Here is a 6,823-nt window from a genome sequence, read left to right on the forward strand (position 1 = left end):
GAAGCCCGCGCACCGCAACGAAGAGTAGCCCCCGCTCAGCGCAACAAGAGAAAGCCTGTGTGCAGCAACGAAGACCCAACGCAGCCAAATAATTAATTAATTAATTATAAAAAATGTTAAAAGTTAACTTTGGCGACTCTCCACCCCAAGGCATGTGCGGCCAGTGCAGACCTTCGGGAAGGAGGTGCAGGCCTGGTGTAATCTGTTTGGACAGAGTGAAAGAGAACAATGCAGAAGGACTCCAGCCCACTAGTGCCTTTATATTGTATTGGTTTTGGCTACGCAGCACTGGTTGCTTCGGGTGGGATAAGTGGGATCACTGGCTATGCAAAAGCAGGCAGTGTCCCGTCTCTGGCTGCTGGGCTCCTCTTCGGTGGTTTAGCGGGCCCGGGTGCCTACCAGGGGTCTCAGGATCCAAGGAACATTTAGGTTTTCTTCATTAGATCTGGAACCTTGGCTGGCATTATGGGAATGAGATTCTACCACTCTGAAAAATTTATGCCTGCAGGCTTAATTGCGGGTGCCAGTTTGCTCATGGTCACCAAACTTGGAATTAGTGTGTTGGGTAAACCCCATCAGTGGTAGTCATGGCCCAGATTGGACTCATGAAGAATTTTTAAACTTCCACTATTTTTAGTGTATTAAGATAAATGAGTACAGCATTTTCACATATTCTGACATTTTATTTAAAACAACACTGAACAAAAACAAACAACAACAACAAAAAACAACACTGAACTTTGCAGAGAAAAAAGTCAGTCATTATAATTACAACCCTAAAGAGGTGGATAAAGTATAACACAAGAGCTTCTTCCTGTAGTACCCTCATACAGTTTGATTCTTGTGTGTTGGTGTTATCTGTTCTTTCTGTATCTACAGGTAATATCTCCAGGGATAAAATGTTAGGTATCACCACTGGGGCCCCTGAAACCCCGTGTCCTGCTCAGAGGAACAGCGTGAAAAAGATCTCTTAATGAGATTTAGGATATCTGTTCTTTTGCTTATCTTAAAGCACAGACCTACTTTGAAATTATGTTAAATGAAATCAATGAAAATAAAGTTTACTATAAACAAAAAATAAAATAAATGGTAACTAATAGTCTCTTCAGAGTGGAAAGGCGATTCAGATAGAGGATTAGTAGACTGGGAGTACTCAGGTAAAGGAAGATAGATGGGAGTGGTAAGAGTCACGTCAGTCTTACAGCCTCTGGTTTTGGGTAACTCTTGTGTCTTTAACTTTTCATTAGTGCTTTTATTAAAAAAATTTTTTGGCCCTGCGGTATGTGGGATCTTAGTTCCCCGACCAGGGATCAAACCCATGTCCTCTGCATTGGCAGCTTAGAGTCTTAACCACTGGACCGCCAGGGAAGTCCCTTCATTAGCCTTTTGCAATGAACTTTTCAATGAAGCTATTTTGGAATCTTGAAGCCTTTTGGAGGCTTCTGCATATCAGTTAAAATAACAGGTATCCCATTCTGTTGGTTTGATTTGGGAACACTCGATTACAATTGTACTTTTTGAATGAATGGCCTTGTCTAACTGGAATGTTCCCCATAACGGTCATTGTAAATCTAGGTTGTCTTTAGTAAGATTTTAACATTTTTGTATGTATCTATAGCTTCCAGGACCATAGTTCTTAGAAGTAAAATAAGCAGGTGTGCCAGAAGATAGAACACTCAGTTCTTTGGAACTTGAGGACCCTATTTCTTCAGTGAAGCCTTTGGTCTCTTGGAACCAAATTCATCCCTAACAGGAATGTGCCACTGGGTTGGAGATTCTGTGATGTTTTATGTTTTACAGGGCATCTTACTGCACAAAAATTTTCTTGAGGTTGGCAGGTGACCTAGTACTGATCTAACCCATTCCCTAACCAATTTATCCTAGAAAGGGGGTCTTAGATTAGATGGTGAGCTCAAACAGCTTTTAGGTGCTCAACCTGAATGCATCTTTTGCAACTTTGCCTTCCAAGATTCCCTTTAACAATAGATCGATCATTCTTTTACCTTATGCGTATATCAGCAGAAACAAATAATAACTGAGGAGGAAATAGACCTGTGGATGTCAGCAGTAACCAAAGAAATGGTATTGTGGACTGACGAGGAGCTAGGGACTGGTGCTCTGTCAGACTGCCCTGTTAACCCTGGACTGGAAAACCAATGAGAGCAGCAAGCTCAGATGCAAAGGGAGCAGAGCTCAGATCCAAGAGGAACTTACCCATGGCCTTCAGAAGCAGCGAGAAAGAGAACAAAAGGGTTCAGCAGGTGCCAAGGCCTGTGTTTCCCATTGTCCTTGAGGATGTTAGTAGACTCCCTTGGATCCCACTGTCATCACCAAAACTGTTAAAGAACAAAATTCAATGAAGTAAATTAATTTTATTGGCCTTGGGACTTCCCTGGTGGCACAGTGGTTAAGAATCTGCCTGCCAGTGCAGGGGACACGGGTTCGATCCCTGGTCTGGGAAGATCCCACATGCTGTGGAGCAACTGAGCCCGTGCACCACAATTACTGAGCCTGCCCTCTAGAGCCTGCAAGCCACAACTACTGAGCATGTGCACCACAACTACCAAAGCCCTCGCACCTAGAGCCCGTGCTCTGCAACAAGAGAAGCCACCACAATGAGACACCCGTGCACTGCAACGAAGAGTAGCTCCCACTTGCCACAACTAGAGAAAGCTCGAGCGTAGCAACGAATACCCAACACAGCCAAAAAAATATTTTAAAAATTAAAAAAATAAATAAAGATCTTATTGGCCTTAATTCAGCAACTCATGAATCAGACAGCACACAATTTAGGAGATAGACACGAGCTCCAAAGAGCTATGCAATGCAAGAGATTTCATAGGCAAAAGGGAGCAGGAAAAAGGAAGTTATACTAGACAAAAAGGATATTGGTCGTTGCAAGGTTACTCTCCTTTACAAGGGAATGGCAGGGCTCTATCAGGCAGATTACCTATCTAGTGCTGATCAGGAAATTCCTGAGGGACTGGGACTGGTTTAAAATTCCATTTCTGGGAGGGCCAAAACTTTAAATTAAGTTTGATTTTGGTCACATGGGGCTTAGCATGAGCTACTCCATTTTGGGGCTGTTGTCTCATCTTTAAAACTCCTATAGGTGAGTTCTAACAGGGTTCACCTAGTGGGTGAACAATGGTGCTATCTGCCAGTATGCAGAATTCTGGAGGGGTAAGTTTGTGGGTAGAGAGGCTGCTTGAAGAAGGGCTGAAGTCACATCAGGAGACTGCCTAGTCCTTGTAGGAGCGAATGTCTTCTGTCGATAGCATCAGAGAACCTGGAGGGTGTGGAGCCAATGCCGTAAAGACCACCTGCTGCCACTGGAGGACACGTGCAAGCTGCTGTGTCAGGGGGCCAGGTAGCTGTCCTGGTTGCCCTCTGGTACATGCATCCTAGTGCCAGGCCTCAGCATGTTGCCAACTGATGTTTCAGTAGGAGGGGTGCTCATCCGTGCGCTGAGGCTCTGTTCCAGTCATCTGAACCACCCCAGGTTCTTTGTCAATGCCCCAGCCGCCAGGATGGAAAGAGAGAATGGATCCTGGCACCAGAGAGCTATTGATGCGATGGAAGAGAAACCAACGGCACATGAAAACTGAATAACTGAGGAGAGTTCAAGGGGTGACATGTAAAATTGTAACTGTTAAGGAAATGGGCCATGAGGTGGTACAAAACGCCAAGGCTAACAATATTTGAAATAGTAAAAACAAAGCAACAGGCCCAAAATTGAGTAGCTCATGTTAAGGGCCAAGCCACCAAAATAAAACTTAACTAAAAGCTTTGGGGGAATTTCCTGGTGCTCCAGTGGGTAAGACTCCATGCTCCCAACGCAGGGGGCCCAGGTTCGATCCCTGATCGGGAAACTAAATCCCACATGCATGCCGCAACGAAGAGCCCACATGCTGCAATGAAGAGCCCGCATACTGAAACTAACACCTGCTGCAGACAAAATAAATAAATAAATTTTTAAAAAAAGTTTTGGCTTCTCCAGAAGTGGAATTTTAAACCAGCCCCAGTCCATCAGGAATTTCCTGATCAGCACTAGTCAGGTAATCTGCCTGATAGACCCCTGCCATTCCCTTGTAAAGGAAAGTAACCTTATAACCAACCCGCTTTTTTGCCTTGTATAACTTCGTTGTTCCTGCTCCCTTCTGCCTATAAAAGTCTTTCATTTTGCAAAGCTCCTCAGGCTCCTTTCTATCTGCTAGGTTGGATGCTGCCTAATTCACGAATTGCTGAATATGGCCAACAAGATCTTTAAAATTTGCTCAGTTGAATTTCATTTTTTAATAGGAAGCTATTACCACCTGTAGGAGCAGGCTACCTGACAGAAGCTGTGGCCTTCAGTTTAGAGACATACTCAACCCATGGTCCAATACAAAGTGAGCTGGGGGAATAAGTACCTGAACCTGACTCTCCCTCTGACCTTCTGCCAGAGCCTGCCACTGGTCCAACCCAACTGGAAGCTGGAGGGCAGTCCAAGAAGGTCAGCTTTCCAAGTCTTAAGGCAGGGTTGAGAAGAACCAAGAGTTAATATAGGGGGGCGGGGGAAGGTGCCACTGGAAAATATCCAAAATACCCAAAAAGGAAAATGGGGACTGCTCGTCTATGCCTAATGTGTCCATGAATTTCCTTTTGAACTATGTGAAAGGAAAATAAAAATGGAGTCCGTATTGCTAAGAGAGCTCGCTCAGATGGAGCCAGGAGGTAATTGAGGAAGTGGGACTTATACACATCTCAGCCAGGATGGAATCTGAACTTTTGACCACTTATTGACTTATAAAGGCAGGCATCCAGAACATCTACACAATGTTCCAGAAACTTAAGATACTTAACAGACCCTTACCCTAAATAAATCATGACAGCCTATCCCTTAAGGGCAAATATTTCCTTTCTGCATTAGAGCCAATCATAATCCTTGCAAGACAACTTTAACAATCTTGTGGCTTTTGCCTTTATAAGCCTCTGATTCTTTCTCTTCTTCAGAACACTCTTTCGGTTTTACCCAAACCTGTGTCTCCCAATTTGCAATTCCCAAGACCCCAAATAAAGCTCTTTGTTCTATGGACACAGAAAAATTAGGATCGCTAAGCCAAAGAGTGCTGCTCACCACCCGATTCTGCAAGGGTTAAGTCATAACCCACTGCAGTTGCCGTCCTGACAGTTGCACTCCAAAAGGAATTTAAAGAAAAAAACAGGATGAGTCACCTTGTGCTTTGGATACACGTGAACAGGCAGGCCCACAGATAGTTAGATGTATATCTCAGGGAAAATTTTAATGGCCCTGGATTTCTGAAACTTCCCATACATAGAAAAGCACTAAAACTATTAACTTGAGATGTCTGTTCTTTATGATTTGCAGTATCTTTTTCTTTTGATGCACGCATTTGAAATTCTGTACCAAGATGTATGCTTGACTACACTTATTTCCTAGCCATATATAACCTGGCTTCTCCCCTACCTCTTCAGAGCAGTTCATCAGACCTGAGTGGTTCTCTCCTGGGCTTTAGTCCTCAGCAAGACCCCAGATAAAACTCAAACTAACTAACTCAAACACTAACTTTGTGTCTTTCTGTAAGTCAACAGTTCTTTGCAGCCTTGGTACTAATTATTGTTCGACAAATAATGTTCCAGATAACTTGTCTCCGTAGGGGTGGGGCTGAAGGGGGTGGTGGGGTAGGAAATGAAAATTCATAACCACTCAAAGGAAAGAGTTGTTTGTTTTGTCTGTTTGAGAACAAAATGTTCCCATCACAGAGGAGCTCGAGCAGGTTCTGTGTTTGGGGTGTGCTTATGGCACGGGACAGCAGCTAACACGGACAGCACCCAGACTGGTGTGGTCAAACAGATCCAGCAGATCGGCCCCTCCAGCGTTTGCACCGCTGCAGAAGCAGTCTCTTTGCTCTGTTCGCTCTGCTCAGAGAGCAGCTCTGTTTTGAAGTCCTGCCCAGCGCCCTGAGGCTCAGCCCACCTCGGCCACTACCTGATTTCCCTGAGAGCCACAACACAGAGCCTGTAGCAAGGAGATCTCTTCCGGCCTCCGGTTGGGGGCCTATTCTTGGAGCTCTGTTTCCTGAGTGCTTTACCTCCTTCCACATTGGGCCAGTTTGCTTGGCAGGAGCCCTGGGCAGAGCTTCTCCAACTTTAATGTGCAGAGGAATGCAAATCACTTGAGGTTAAACAGGCTTAGCTGGTTAAACTGCAGATTCTAATTTGGGAGGCGAGGGAGGGGGCAAAGACTATGTCTGACAAACTCACAGGTGTGAGCATGTTGTGTTCCTGTACCAGGCTTTGAGTAGCAAAGAACTGTGAATGTAAATCACCGGCTCTTAATTCTGCTGCACAGTATAATCCCCTGGGGAGCTCTTAAAGCGTTTATATTGCACATCAGTGTAAGGTCAACTGGCCCGAGGCAGGGGAACACAATCAGATTCACAGGTTGCATCAGACCGAAATTCTCCGGACCCCCCAGTTCCAGAAACTGACCTGGACACATTCCGGACCACCCAGTTCCAGGAACTGACCTGGGGACTTTGCACCCGGCCCAGCCTTCCCGCCTTTCGAGGGGCGGGACTAACGGTCCCCCAGGATACCCGAAAAGACCACCAAATAAGGAACACTCTGCGCCCTCCCAGATTCACCACACCCCTTTCCCTTCTTCCCCTATAAAATCTTGCCCAACCCTCGCCCCGGTGAGACTTCTCTGGCCCCTTTCTCTCGGACCAGTGAACCTCGCCCGGGAGCGCTCCCTAATAAAGCTCACTTGAAGCTTTCCTCTGTTTCGCGGTGCCGTTTGTTAAGATCCGACCTTACA

The 6,823-nt window shown here is 45.4% G+C and overlaps 1 pseudogene; it reads left to right on the forward strand.

The window, feature by feature from the left end:
• The first annotated feature begins 228 nt into the window (after nt 1–228).
• Nucleotides 229–585, forward strand: LOC114896207 (annotated as a pseudogene).
• Nucleotides 586–6,823: the final 6,238 nt, after the last annotated feature.

Source organism: Monodon monoceros, unplaced genomic scaffold, assembly GCF_005190385.1.
Source record: "Monodon monoceros isolate NGI ecotype Baffin Bay Population unplaced genomic scaffold, NGI_Narwhal_1 Contig2381_ctg1, whole genome shotgun sequence".
In the NCBI taxonomy this organism is placed as follows: Eukaryota; Metazoa; Chordata; class Mammalia; order Artiodactyla; family Monodontidae; genus Monodon; species Monodon monoceros.